The sequence below is a fragment of the Podarcis vaucheri genome (assembly GCF_965113315.1).
Source record: "Podarcis vaucheri genome assembly, chromosome: 12".
In the NCBI taxonomy this organism is placed as follows: Eukaryota; Metazoa; Chordata; class Lepidosauria; order Squamata; family Lacertidae; genus Podarcis; species Podarcis vaucheri.
The window spans coordinates 19,118,733-19,134,007 of record NC_138750.1 but is presented as its reverse complement, the minus strand read 5'-3'; the positions used below and the strand labels follow the sequence as shown (position 1 = coordinate 19,134,007).

The 15,275-nt window shown below is 44.1% G+C and overlaps 1 protein-coding gene and 1 long non-coding RNA gene across 10 annotated transcripts in view; one reads left to right on the top strand and one right to left on the bottom strand.

Moving 5' to 3' along the window:
• Positions 1-9,748, bottom strand: part of LOC309515570 — a 109,665-nt gene extending 99,917 nt beyond the window's left edge. For all 9 annotated transcript variants that reach the window (XR_014212502.1, XR_014212503.1, XR_014212504.1 and 6 more), the window contains exon 1: positions 9,612-9,748. This is a non-coding gene — a long non-coding RNA (uncharacterized lncRNA). The remainder of the gene's footprint in view (positions 1-9,611) is intronic.
• LOC309515565 (uncharacterized protein) overlaps positions 1-15,275 on the top strand; it is a 144,992-nt gene that overhangs the window by 6,107 nt on the left and 123,610 nt on the right. The window lies entirely within an intron of this gene.

Below are 15,275 nucleotides of genomic sequence, written 5' to 3'. Positions count from 1 at the left end.
CGGATAATTTTAAATGGTTTATAATGTCTGGAGCAGGAATGGGAAATCTGTGGCCCTTTAGGTGTCGCTGGACTACAAATTCCATCATTCCTAATATTTGCTGGCTGGCGCTGATAGGACTCAGAGTCCAACAACATTGTGAGGACCCTGACAAAGCAACTGTGCCATTTCTACATTTCTTCTGGGCAGCTATTTTAGGGGATTTTAAAGTGCGCCATCAACAAGCCAGACTCTTGCTTTTCTCTGTTCTCAGGCATGTACATCAAATTATGTTGCACAATGTACGCTGATGAGTTTTGTGAAGCATGGCGATTCCGTAATCCTGACAATAATGTTCTGCTAGTTCAACATTCTGAATTCCATTTGGGGTGGGCCAATGAGGAGCACATTATACCAGTGTCTTGGCTTCTGCAGTGAGTTCCCACGGCAATCTAATGCACAATCCAAAATGCTTAATAGCCTGAATCCTACATTTGATGGATTGATTGATTGTCTCTCAATCCATTCTTCCACTGCATAGCAATGCCCAAAGCAGCTTACAACCTGCAAGATAATGCAATAAAATAAAACCAGCAGAAGAAAAACCCTCACAAAATCTGGTTGACTGTATCTAAAACATATCCTAACTAAGCCCAAAGGCTTGCTTTAAGTAGTTTTTGAATGGCAGTCTGAAATGCCATTAGAGAGAGAGCAAGGAAGATCTCTTCTGGCGTAGGTATACGTAGATGGGCGGGGTATAAATAATAAACTGAGAAAATTGAGAGGACAGAGTCTGGGCACGCTATGGTGTATACCCAAAACTGAATTTGTAAGGAAACTCCAAGCATACTCTTGTGGCCAGAGCTGACGAGGTGCATGTGTATACTTTAGTAAGTGTTCCAAGAGCTACATTTGCATTCATATATCAGGACCATGTTTATTATTGTGTTGTTGCCGTTCAATAAAAGCCACCTTGGGACAGGCTAATCTGAAGGGGAGAAGTGGGGTGCTTGCACACATGAATATGCATAAGCACACCTAACCGTTTCCCAGTCACATCTCTACCAGAATCAGCCCTTCCCAAAGCGCCTCTTGTCTTTGTATTGTTGTTTTCTTAAAAAAACATTTTTGGGCACTGTTCACTGAGTACTCATCCTGATTTATTTGTAGGGAGGTTAGATTACACTGACTATTTAATGAGCATTCATCCTAATTCGTCAGTGGGGAGGTTTGATGGTGTTGGCCAAGCAAATGCTATCTCACACTTTCCCATTGCTGGTTTGATGTTTAGGGAAAGTGGCTTTTTGTTGCAGAAGACCTCCAAATTGACTTTAATTGTGCAACCTGAATTTGCTGGAATGGGACTGAATCCCACTCAAAAATAGCAGGAGAGTGGAAGCACTCCTGGGCTTTGTTTGTTACCTGCTGTTAAGCATAATGTGTTTAACCCCAGTTAAGCTGTTTTAGATTCTCTCAACAAATCCTGGGCATGGTAGTTTGGCAAGGGTCTCAAGAACTAAAGATATTCCTGGCTTCCACACAGAACTACAGTTTGCAGGGATCCCTAGCAAGCGATACGACTGGCTGGACCATTTAAAATCTGTCATCAGTGGTGGATTTGGGGCTCTAAAATTTCAGTGGTGCCCTGCACAGCGCTAAAATTTGCCACCCATGTTTCTCGCGCTCCCTTCCACAGCACTGTTGTGGCGCCCCCTATAGCATGGTGCCCAGCGTGGCCGAACCAGTTGCGCTACCCTAAAACCGCCTCTGCTGTTATGTGGGGAAAGCCTTCTTTGTTTCTCTCCCTGTACTGAAGATGTTCCTTTCGCCTTTTACCTGTTATCTGCTCACATTAGTAGTTTGGTGGTGTGACTTGACTTTTGAGATTACAAAATCAGAACATTAGAAAAAAAGAGGGTCTTTCTCCTTTAGAGCTCTAAGTAGATAGTGGTACTGTTCTAAAATGAAGAACTTTCACTATGTTCTATGAAGCTGTTAAGCTTCAGTATTAAAGGGGAAATGGCAATCCACAAAGTATTTGAGGAATTGCAGTTTTCCCCCTAGTTAATTTAACTTCTGTTACACTGGCATAACCAATCAAGATCTTTAAACAAAAACTGATTTTTTAGAGGAATATCTCAAATATAAAGTCTGTGAAAATGTATGCCTTTTCTCTCCCACAAGAGATCACAGAAGACTTTTACAAATACATATTGCAATAGACAATATCTAATTCTGAAGACATTCGCACATTAAACTTAAATACATCTGCACCTTTTAAAATGGACAGCTCATGTTTTCTGCAACTTTCTGGTAAGGTTGTGTCACAGCCAGATCTCCTAGTGCCAATACAGTGGTACCTTGGGTTAAGTACTTAATTCATTCCAGAGGTCCGCTCTTAACCTGAAACTGTTCTTAACCTGAAGCACCACTTTAGCTAATGGGACCTCCCGCTGCCGCCGCGCCGCCGCAGCACGATTTCTGTTCTCATCCTGAAGCAAAGTTCTTAACCCAAGGTAATATTTCTGGGTTAACGTAGTCTGTAACCTGAAGCATATGTAACCCGACGTACCACTGTATTAATACGCCATTCCCCATTTCCATTTGAAAACACCAGTTAGCTATGCACTTCATTCATTTTCAGCATATGAAAAATAAAATCTCTGCAAACAAAACCATTAACAAATGAAATTCCTCAAAACTCCGAAGTTGGAAGTAACAGGATTAACAGGCATTGAATCAGAGTTTCAATTTTTTGCTTTGACAAGTCATGCTGAAGAGGGGAACTCAAGCAGCAAAATCCAAGGCAATACATTGATATCTTAGCACAGTGTACAGCAACAAAGAGATACATTTAATTTCTTCCCCTGCCTTTTAAAGGTCATGCAAAAATAATGGTTTGTAGACAAGAACTTCCATCTCAGCCATTTTACCAGACAAAAGGCAGAGAGCTGAATACTGCATTGGGCCCCACCCAGCTCTGCCTATAACCGTTTTCTATTTTGTAACATTAATGCATTACAGCTTCTCAACTGACTCTTCATTTGTGCGCAGCTTTTTAGCATATCTACACACCACCACCCCACTTGTAACGCAATCGTGCACACCAATAAAAAGCATCAAAATTGCAAAGAGAGGGCATTGCTTCTCATTTTCAACATGCAAGGTAAAAAAATAAATGTCACTATAAATTTATCTTAAACAGTCTTGTGGCGCAATCCTGTGCACATCAACTCAGAAGTAATTAAGTCCAAATGCCTGCAGCGATCCTACGCAATGGTACCGGGGTAAGTGCCATCAAACTTAATAGGGCTTGTTTCCGAGCAGAAACCTAGGTTCTGTGGAAGTCACCATTAGAAAATACTAAGCTAGCTATTGTCTAAACAATTTTCAAGCAGTTTTTAAAAAGGCCTTAAGTAAATTAAAAATAACACAGCAGTTATATTGTGAAGGTTTTATTGCTGTTCTCCCACAGTACATCAGGTGCATTAATTTATTTCAGTATGAGTAGGCATTTATAACAATCGGAAGGAAGCAAGATGTGTCTGCTATCAATCCTATTACACCGCTTAATATAATAAGTCATATAACACAGACCATTGTTGGCAATGAAAAGGACGGATATGTTGACACTGATTATTTCCTTTCCTAACTCTATACATGAAGAAACGCAACTATGTATGTTCCAATTTAAAAATACAAGGCATGCGCAGAAAGGGAAGGGGGAAACAAAGTACTCGGCGCAAACACATTGGCCTTATCATTGCTATTTAATCAGGTGACATCCTCACAGGAAAAAATGTCTTAAGAATTTTGGAGTTGTTTTTGTTGGAGGTAATTAAAATAAGATCCATTGATCTTTGCCTCCTGCAAACTGAAAAAACCACTAACAGCAGCAGATAATGGGTGTGAAAACCTAAATAAGTTTAAATTAAATGTAACACATGCACTTAAGACAATTTCCCAAACACAATAAAATTCTCCTGGGTTGTTTTTCTCCCCAGCTATAGATCCAGGTCTGACATTCCAATAATTGCTTAGTTTTGGGAAAGTGAAGCACTGCGTACACATTTCTGCACTACTTGTGATTAACCGCTAGAATAAGAGTTCCGCCATAACAGTGTTACACTCCTGTAAAAAAAAAAGCATGTGATTTACAAAAATTGCATACCACTTAATAAAAAAAGCCTCCATACATGGTTTCCATTTTTAAATAAAACACCTCAATAATTTCCCCTAAAAACTAGATAAAAACCAAGACAAAGCAGAGCAAAACTACATATCACAAATGAAACAGATCAATGTTAGAAAACCAAAAGAACAACAACCACCACCCAGAGGCCGATCATGCAGTTGAAGGACTTGGGTCATAATGTAATTTGAACAGACACAACTCACATATGGCTCTCTCTGTTTAAAACTGTGATGGGAAAGAGCAGCTCAAATATCCCTGGTAATGGTAGTTTTGTGAAAGGCACCATTACAGTATAAAATTGTCCGCAGCTCACCAGGATACGATCTTCAAACTTCTTCAGAGAAAGTCATGGCAGTTAAACTTGCATAAAGCCAGAATGAAGTTGCAGTGTAGATGTGGCCATCCATTCTCGCTGCAATCCTAATCCCACACTAGCCTAGGACTTTAGCAAAACTGATCATATATATATCCTGTACATGGATTCATGACAGGTGCTGGAGTGTTCATTTGGATTGCAGACACAACTCCATATGCTCACCTCAGATAACCTACAGGCACATTTGAAATTTGGAGAAAGTGCCAGTGGTAACAACCCTCCAAGCTGACCCTCCTTCCCCCAGACAAGCAGAGTGATTTTTTCCATGGGGTCTGGATAAAAGCGAGATGAACTGGGTCCTGTTAAATGAGCATGGCTTTGGGAAAACTGCCATCAAAGTAAACCTTGTGTTGGTGTTGTACGGGCTGCAAAAAAGAAAAACTACTGATCCAGTACTTGCCAGCACCATCCCTCAGTCTCTAAAGATCACAGATTACCCTTGCCAGGTCCATAAAGGAAGTGAGGAGAGGCTGGCATCCAAACATAAATGAATGGGGGAAGGGGGGCATTCTCAGCCTTCTATGAAACATCACTTGTAATCTTGCATAAACAGGTATTAGTGGGCACACCTGTGCCTGCAGGTGCCATGTTGGCAACCCTCACTGTAACACAGTGCAGCAGATTTTCATGTTTTTCATTCAGACATCCCCCCTGCCAGGGGTGCCAACTTGAATAAAATATTGGGGAGGGGGCATGGTCAGCCCCACCCCACATAATCGATCACATGGCATGGCACATGCACACCATTTGAATGGCAATGCACATTAATTTGGGGGTGACCCCCCTCAAATATTTTATGGGGGTGGCTGAAGGGCCCTCGGACCCTAGGAGTTGGCTGCTATGCCCCCCACCATGAGATATGCCTGACTGGGATCCAAAAGGACAATACAACTAGCAGTGAGCACCCAAGGAGCCTATTTCTCAAAAAGCAACACACACACACACACACACACACAAACACACACACACTAATGGCACATAGCAACCTGCTTTTAAAAGGAGTTCCTGATATAACATGCAAGCCTTCTGTTTAAAAAATAAATAAAATTAAACCCATAAGTTAAAAGTAGCAATCTGGTTACCAGTCATCATCCATAAAGATTAAAAAGCCAGCTTTTCAAATAAGCCACTGACTAGCCCATGAAAGCAAGCAAGCCACAATAACAAAAAGGACAGCATGCCTGACTGCATATACTTGTTGTGTGAAGAGCAACCCTATGCATTTTGACGTCCATTGAGTTAAATGGAACTTTCTTGGGAGTAACCGTGCATGGAACTGCAGCCCCATTCACACACCAATGCAACGTGCGGTGTGCGTTCCTCACACCCTACTCTCCCATTTTTACTCATCAGAGGAACCAGGCAAGTGTCTATAGAGCAGGTGTGGGGTAAACCTTGGCCCTCCAGATGTTGCTGAACTACAACTCCCATCAGCCCCAGCAAGCAGAGCTAACAGCCAGAGGCTAAAGTGGAAAGAGGCCAACACATGCAGCTCTTGCCTTTGCATGGGAGGGCATGTTCAAGCCCTGCAAAAACCAGAGGTTCCTACACTTCCTCAGCCCCCATCTTTCCATCCAGCCAAGCAACAGGCATCGCCGCAGATACAGGGCACATTCCAGCCAAGCAAAAGCACTCAAGGAGGTCATTGGCCCAGGCCAATTCCCGCTTTAAAGGCAGATTTGAACAACTGTTGCTTTTTATTTTCAAAGGAAGAAAGGCCATTGTTTCTTTGACCCAGCATGCCTTGTTGCAACCCAGTGGTCTTTTGCGCCAGGCACAATCTACTTAAATTAAGTCTGCAAAAAACAGCTCCTCCATTTTGTCTCAAGGCTGGTAGCTGAATGCAGAGTTGGGCTTCCAACTAGCCCAGCAACATCTCTCTCCCCACCCTGCTCAATCTTATTGCTTAACATCTAAACTGAAGATTCCCAGTGCGCTTAAAAGCTTGGCCTCCACCTTGTGATTTTTGGATGGTCCTAATAAAGGCATTATTGTTTTGCTATCCAAATTTGGAACTTGTGTGTTTGCTTCCCCAGTGTTAGAGGGGGAGCTTAAACCCCATCAGCACAGATTATTAACAGTTCTTGTAGGCTTCCGGAAAAGCTAGCAAGATTTCACATCGCTTTGCACGGCTGGTTTCTCTTAACAAATGCTCTCCGCACCGAGCCAAAGCTTAGTTAATATAAAATTATAGGAGACAAGCTCAATTTCTGTACTGCCACAATTCAATTGCACCAAGAACTTCAGTTCTTGGATTTGCTGTGTAAGTTTGAAAAGCTAATTGCTTATTCTGCTTGAATGTCCATTTAGCAATAAGGTGGGTGTTCTGGAATGCTCCAGTCTGAAATCCTATGCACATATTTGCGAGACAACTTGAGGAGCCATTTTGTTCTGGAACATTCTTAGGCAGGTATTACAGGGCAGAAGTTAATCATTTTGACACCAGTGTTCTTAAGGCACTTTTAATGCACATGTTGTCAAGCATCTTGTATCCATCACACTTCTAATTATCCCTCAGGTGGCAGCTGAATTCCCCCCACAACCAAATGTTTTCTCCTCTGTTTTATATCAAGGCTTAAAATTGACAGTTTTGGACTCTCCATTCACAGCATATCTTTCAATACCCTTTAATGCACAAACTCTGCAAGGAATTATATTCAAAATTACATTATTAAAGAACACTGTAGTATTGAGAGCCCGTAGAAAATTAAATCCTGACAAACAAAGCTTCTGCTTCTGCTTTTGCCAAGTGAATTCTGAGAACTTCCTGTCCTCCCCAAAGGAACAAAAAAGACAAATGCTGAGAATTCTAGCTAAAGCTAACCATGATTGCAGGCTGCAACTGACTAATACCTGTTTTTTCCACATGGTACCCATTCCTTTCAGTGCACCAGAGTCCGCTATACACCCCACATTCTAAAAAGGGGCTCTAGTGGCAGGGAATAATTATGATTGTATGTAGCCGCTTAGGTTTTTAACTGCCTGATCCTAAACATTTACAAAGCGTTAGACCCACTGTGTTTAGCAAGGCTTGCTCCCAAGCAAGTCCCCAGTTACAAGGCCATAATAAAAGTTCAGTTTTATCATCTCAATGCAGGATTGGAGAGAGACAGAGACAGAAAAACATCTACTGTGGTATTTTATCAGTATCACCCATTGAAATAGACTCTCTCCAAAATTAACTTGATCAAATGGTCCTTACAGGTTCAACCCACATGCGTTAGCTTATCTGAATCTCTGTCTCATTCAGTTCTCCATCCATGCCTAGATTTTGAAAATATTACAGGAACGTATAACTGTAGTTCCCACTGCGATCAACAGAATTCTCAGTTTTACTAGCCTCTGAATAATCTCCTTCCTCCGCCCCAAACATTGCACAACACTCAAATAGCTTACCTTAACTCCACTAAGAATTAAGCATAAGCGATTCCTCTTTTAGTAACATATCCTACAAATCAGAACCCAGTTAATGAATGTCTCTTTGCTAGCCAGTGATCACTGTCAAAGTAAGCTCAAGCCTTTTAAGTTTCTTCTGCTCTGTATTTTTTCCTACAATGCCCACCATCATAAATACACATACAAAAATGTCACCATTCAATGGCTTTGGTGTGGTTTTCTACACAGCTGAACAGAATTTAGGGGTCATTCTGCGCCACTCCTTCTCCAAGTTTCCACAGGGTATCCATTTTCATCATTAGTGGCAGGGAGGGGGAGAAGTAACTTGATGAAAGGAAATGTTTTTGCTTAACCAAGGACAAACTTGAGTCTCTGAGAAGGACACATTCACTGGGCGTTACCTTAACATACTGGTTTGTTCCACAGCTGCCAATTTTGCTGGCAAAAAGTACAGTCTTTGACTATCTCTAGCTTCATTGTGGAACCAGCAATTGTGCAGTCCAGACAGAGCAATCACGATATACAATATTGGCAAAAAGTCTCGCTGACACACCCATTCTTGCACATCCCTGGATTTTCACCCATTCCCCTGGCAGATTTGGCTTTCCAAACATATTAATAACCAAACTGTCAACCCTTAATAAGAGTTTCCTTAGCCAAAAAGTAAGCATTCTGATGTGACCTGGTCTTTTTAAATCTATAACTTTCAGCACAATCCAATACAAATCTACTCAATGTAAATTCCACTGAATTCAATGGGGGCTATTCCCAAATAACAAGACTAGGGCTGTAGCCTCAAGCTAGGAAACAAGCCCCATTGAGCTCAGAGGGATATATTTTGAATAGATACATATTGGATCGCATAGTTAGTACTCCCTGGTGCCTCCTTAGTCATAATTCATCTTAACTGTCTAATTCCACCCGCACCCTGCATTTGAAAGCTCTCCTTTTTCAGTTCCATCTGTATTTCTCATTTTTTTGACACACACAGTTCTGTAGCATATGAAAAACCCAATTGCCCATATCTGGCCTCATTAAGAGGGGACTATTTCCTCCTTCCATTTCCTAAACACAGAGATCAATATGTTAATAAAAAACCAAATATGATTTTTTTTAAAAGGTCAAGTAATCCTAAAATGCATGTGCTACACACCAGGCAGGCAAGGGGGGGGGACACATATCCATGTACGTAAATGTTTTTGTTTCATGTGGTTAGAGCGCATGAAATATCCCTCTCCATTTTTAAATATGAAGAATATGATCGTGTAACAATAAAGTTCTACAACCAAGCCACTCACATTTGCTTTCCTGTGACATTTTGCAAACAAAGGTCTATCTTTAAAAAAAATTGTTTAAAATAATAATAATCTAAAGATCTCGTGGCTTGTGTAGGATGCTGTTCAGCAGCGCAACATACCATCTTTTATCTTCCCATATATCCTTTGAGCCAAGCACCCCGTTCCCCAAAGCCACGCTCGTTTCAGGAGCCCTGCGCCACCCTCCGCAAAAACCAAGCTCTGAAACCAACGGGAAAGCCTTGCAAGAAATGGGCCAGGGCAGTGCACCCAGCACAGCAGCATCTTCCACCTGCCCGCCGCGGAGAAGGCAGCCAGAGGTCTGTCTCCCCTCGCAGCACCAAGAGAAGCTGCCGCTGGACCGACTCACCTGTTCATGAAGGCGGTGGCTGCACAGCTACCGGGACTCCCTCTCTCCGCCGCCGGCGCCCGCAGCTTCTGAGGCTTAGCGGCCACAGATCGCGCAGGGGAGGGGCTGCGGTGTCACATACCAGACACTACCATTCCCTCCTTACTTATGGGGGGGGGGAGCGAGGGGCGGCGCGCCTGGCGATCAGGTGACAACAGCACTGCGCCCTACACTGCAGTGCCGGGTGGTTCCCCCGACGTGGGGGGGGGCGGGAGGAGGAGGAAAAAGAACACTCAGCTCCGCCGCGTTCGGCATTGGAACTCCCCGGGTTTATTAGCATTCCAGAACGGGGAGGGTGGCGGCGGTGGCAGCAGCTGCACGTGACTGCGCCTCTGCCCGCTTGGCTGCCTCTCCCAGGCGATTTGCGTGGATTCCGGCTCCTTCCATTGATCGGCCGCCTTTCGCCTTTCCCGTATATATATCCTTTCGCGCATGGTGGGGGAGGCGGGGTGGGGGGTGGGGAGAGCCCGGGATTCAGATGCCATTGGAAGACGGGTGGCGATCCTTGCTGGCTTGCACAGCTCTCCCTCTCTGCGGGCAAACGGCGGCGTCTCCGTCAGGGAGAAAGGCCCAGATTTTCTATATATTATTTTTTAAAAAATAAAAATCGGGTGGGGTGGGAGGACCGCATGACGCGCGCGTGCCGGGGAAGGCTACCCGAGGCGCGTGTCGGGTTCCCTCCCCTCCTCCCTTTCCGTTGAACATCTTGCAAGACGTTGCATACGCTCCCCCACGCCCGTCTACCATGATTTTGTTTTTAAAAACATCATCGTTAATTTTTATGCGATTTGCCCAAATGGGTGGCCTGGAAAGCTAAACCACGTAGGCGGGGGGAGGGGGAAGCCGGTTTTGACAGCAGTTACGAGGGTTCGTGTGTGTTCCTTCCTACTTGAGCCACTTGTCGGCTGCATGGAAGTGGGCGTGGTCCCGATGCTTTAAAAATCAGCTCCCCCCCCCAACATATTTGATATCTTTAAATCGCAGTTCTAATCGGGAGACTGCGAAGTTCGTAATGCACACACTTACTTAGGAGCCTCGTTGAATTGAACGGGGGCTTGCTTCCGAGTAGGCGCGCGTAGGTCGGGGTTGCATATCTCTACTTGATGGGAGAAATGTGCTTTCAGAGCGCGCTGTGCTGCCCTCCTTGGTCGCAGCGAAGACGAACCAGCGACTGGGAAACATCCATTTCCCAGCATTGCGCATTAGATTGGTTTCGTTGCAGCGGTTGTGCCAGAAGCAGCAGAGCTATCAAACCACTGGCAGTGGCTGGAGTTGAAAATTGCATTTAAAAATCGTTAGTATAATTTGCTCTTATTTCCTGTGCTTGCACAGCAAGAGGTCCTAAGGAGTACAAAAGTGATAATTATTTCTGCAAATCCATATGCTGCCTTCTTTTATCTTTCCAGTATGTCAAACCCCATACACAAGGTTCTGCTGTTCCCTCCCTCACCTTGGAGTACAAAAGGCAAATTCAGAAATGATGGTCAGAAGTCATGTTCACACCATAGGTTCTTTATTGGCCAGGATGTTTTTTGTCTTGATTTCAATTGAGAGAATGTGACTCTAATAATGCCTCACCCGAAGATAAATAAACAGGTTTATCATTGCAGTTTGGAAGGCAATAGATTTCCTACACAATTATAAAGAACAATGCAATTCTAACGGGTGTGGTTAATGGCATCTAGTAGATGGCTGTCATTTTTGAGATCTCTGATCTCTCCACACACCAAGCCCGATCCTTTGTGTATGGGAAAATTAATTTCTTTTCCATTTTTGTATTTTAAATAAGATTACTCTTATGCAGAGAGTGCTTTTCTGCTTGGAAGGTTGAGCCTTTGGCCTTTAATGTGTGTGGTAATAAAACTCCGAAGGCTTGGTGTACAAGCTGTCAGTTGTGAGACCTGGGTGAGGCCAACAGTGACAACAATCAGCAGTGATGGTAATGCACTCTGCACATACTCATCCACTTTTCATTATTCCATCACATGCTCCAGGGCTGGGCCAGGCCATTGCAAATGGGCTCTGGGGCTTTGACCCAGCTCAGATTGCTCCCTGTGGCAAGCATGATGATGATAACACAATATTCATTCTGATCCCACACAACGTAATGCATAATGTGGATACTGGCAAAGGAAACCAGTATGGCAAAGCTAGGCAGGGTCCGCTATGGGTTTTTAAAAAATTGTTTTAACACCAGGAACTGCACTGTGATTCAGAACCTTGCCTTCAGGTATTGTGGCCCTATTCACATAAGAAAATGTGGCTTCTAGAATGTGGAGAAAGCAGGCTGCCAAATAATGGCTGGATACCATGCACGTTTAACTATGTTCAGGGAGGCTTATCCCAGGAAAGTGTGCATAAGCGCACAGTGCAATCCTCTACCTGCCTAGCCTACGCAGGAGAAAGCCCTGTTGAGTTCCATGGGATTCACTTCCAGCTGTTACTTAGAATTGCAACTTGGAATTGTCATTCTGAAAACGTTGCAGTTGAAATGCCACGTGGTCCCGTCTTATCTACACCTCGCGGAAGGCCCTGCTAGCAACGACGATGGCGATGCAGCAGCAGCAGACGTACAAATCAAATGCAAAGGAGGCGGTGGGCCAAATATCGCTTGGATATTTGGGGTGGCATCTTTTCAGCCGACCCCGAGACAAGCTGGGCCTGCCGGGTGGAGGCCCGGAGGCGCCCACGTGGCGGTGTGCATCGCTGGGGCCTGCGACAAGGCTTCCTTCTGTGGGTGGGTGGGTGTATGCATGCATGCGTCTGCCGGCGTCGTTTTCAAACTGCCCAGGATGGTCAATCGAGCGAGGAGGAAGTGTGAAACAAATGGCCAAGATCTGTCATTGCTGCGCACGCCCTGCGGCCTTTCCGTTTATTAGATTAAACCCCCCCCCCTTCTCCGGTCCGGCGCGCGCGGCCTGAGGGGTTGCAGAATGTGTCTCCATCCGGCATATCCTTTGCAAAACCCTTCCGCTGGGTTTGCAGCTGAGCTGCCCCCCCCCAGCCAACCTGGGGGTAGTGGGGGATGGATGGAGAGAGAGAGAGAAGGCACAGATCGACGGACCTGATAGGAGACTCGTCGCTCTCCCCTCTGGAGCGCGGAAGGCCTAAGTGGGCGCACGCTGGCGCCGCGCGACGAAGGCGCACGGTTATAAAGGTCACGTTAAAACAATTGGAGCTGGCGGTGTAAGAAGGGATACGGTGAACGCCTGACTTGGAGCGCGCATGCTGGGGTGCGGGGTGGGGCGGGTGCGCGCTTGACTATTAATCATCCGTAAAGATAATTGCTTTTCCTATCTGAAGAAAATGCAGCCTCTGAGCCCTATATGGCATTAAACCTGCGTTTTCTCTCCCGCACCCCCTCTTTGTCTTCCTCGTGGAAAAGAAATTGGACGCTGCAAAAATACGTCTCCTGACGCTGAATTTTAATACTCGGTGTATCAGTCACACGTCCTCCATTTGCGCCAATGTATAAATACCATGACTTGTATATTAATGCTTTTATCAATATGTTCTTGTTGTTCGCTTTTAATGGGACCAGCATGTCAATGGCCGGTAAAGCTCTTCTTCAGACCAATTAAAAGCACCCTGGATTGGATGATTATATTAGTACTGTACTTGGTGTGGGGCGATCGATATTTAATTGCTTAAGCAAATAACAACAGTCTTTTTTCATGCTGAACATATAGCAGGGGGTGTAATGGCTTTTTGCCCCTGCTGCCTAGATATTTATGGGGGACGCATCTCTTTCTGCTTCCGCAAAAAGGAGCCGCCATCGAGCAAAACCAATTGCAAGAAAAGTTTCTGCGCGATCCGGGATGCGCGGCCCATGATCCTCGTGGGACTTTTTTTACTGAGTGGAAAAGGCCAAGCAAGCGAGAACATGAGCTGCACACGTAGGAGGAGAAACCAGCGGGCAGTCCTGAGTCGAGTCTCTTTTAAACCAAGGGGAATTGTGCAAGAGCGCCGCCGTTTATTTCAGTGGGGTGGGGGCTTGCGCAGGAGAACTTCCCGCTGCATTTAGGCGGATGATCTTGTATTTTTGTACGTCCGTCCATCCGTGCTCAAAAAAACGAGGAAAGGCATTTGCCATTTTATTGTATAATAGAATTATATCTATATCTACCTACCTATCTAAAACAACTACACAGACACACAGTGACCGCGGTGGGATCTTGTTTCAAAAAACCACGTTGGTGTTTTCAAGATGCCGTTAGAATATACTGATGGAAAATAGAAGTTTAGGGTATGGCTGGACTTACTTCCGTTTTAAATGAAATCAATACGTGATGACGAGTCAACATTATTAGTGATTGAGGCCAGTTCCTAATCAGAAGTAAACACTGACCGACGAATCAATAAAGGGGACTTTTAGAGAAATTCCGAAACCTCAGCAGCTATTAAAGAGACTTTTAGAAAACTAGCGAATTCGAGACTATTGACCGTCAGTATATTTCGGAACAATTGTTTTTAATAATAGCAACTTAACCTTCGCGCTACATAAGTAATAATCAAAATATTTTTATCTTGATTAATACAAAGGAACGCATAGAAATAGTACAGATAGCCAACATATGAGAATCCTTTGTTTGGGTGACTGATGTAAGATTAAAAATAAATACGTGCGGGGACATAACCCAACACTGTAGCTAGTGGTAAATCCCAAAACGACCCAGATATCTGAAAATTGTAGTTCGTTTCCGCAGCATTGGGCTGAAAACAAATACTCGGAGCTAAGTGTTTCTGATCAATGAAGACATCACGTTCTAGCTTCGTTCTGATCTCTTTGAATGACAGCAGAGATTGGGTTTGGCCGTACTACTTGGATAAATTGGGGCTGCAAATTACCCCGCTTTCCACATAAAGTTCGGAAACAAGACAGGCAGAAGTCCAAGGGGAACCACAACATACTGACTCAGGAATATATTGATGTGATCTGATTGGGTTGGATCCTGGAAGGGCCAGCTGGCGAGAAATGAACGCGCGGGCGTGTTACAGTATTTGCAACGAAAAGTATGTGGCAATACCTAGTACAGTATCGCCCAATCAATCAATCACTTTATAACCCGTTCGTGCAGAGATGGGCACAAGCCTATTTCCCCACCTTTCTGAAAGGAGAGAATCCATTAGTTAATAATACTGTACCAGTAATAACGCTAAAAAAATTTTTTCCCTCCCCGAAAACGCCCAGACTCACTTTGAACCGCACCTTCACCTTACCTGTTATATATTCAGGGTGTTTTAGTTTGTTTGTTTTTAAGAAAAATGAAACGATTCTGTTCAAAGCAGCGAGAAAGCGTCGCATTGCTTAAATGGGGGCGTTTATAAGCCATCAAATCTGATGGCAACAAATCTTTAAAACAAACCACCCAGTCTCAATATGCCAGTCATTGAAAAAACAAGACTACCGAGGTTCTGCAATCCGATACACGCAGTGAATGACCTACAGAGTCTGCTACACAAACCTTTCCTCTGCTTTGTTTTGTTTTATAGCAGCTACACAGTTTGGTCTATTAAATTTAAACGCTAACCGTGTGCAGGCAAGTATTTTGCTTCATTCTACACCAAACCCATGCCTTGTTCTGCTGGTGCCGATTGCTTAAATGCGCTTTTTTAAAGGATCGT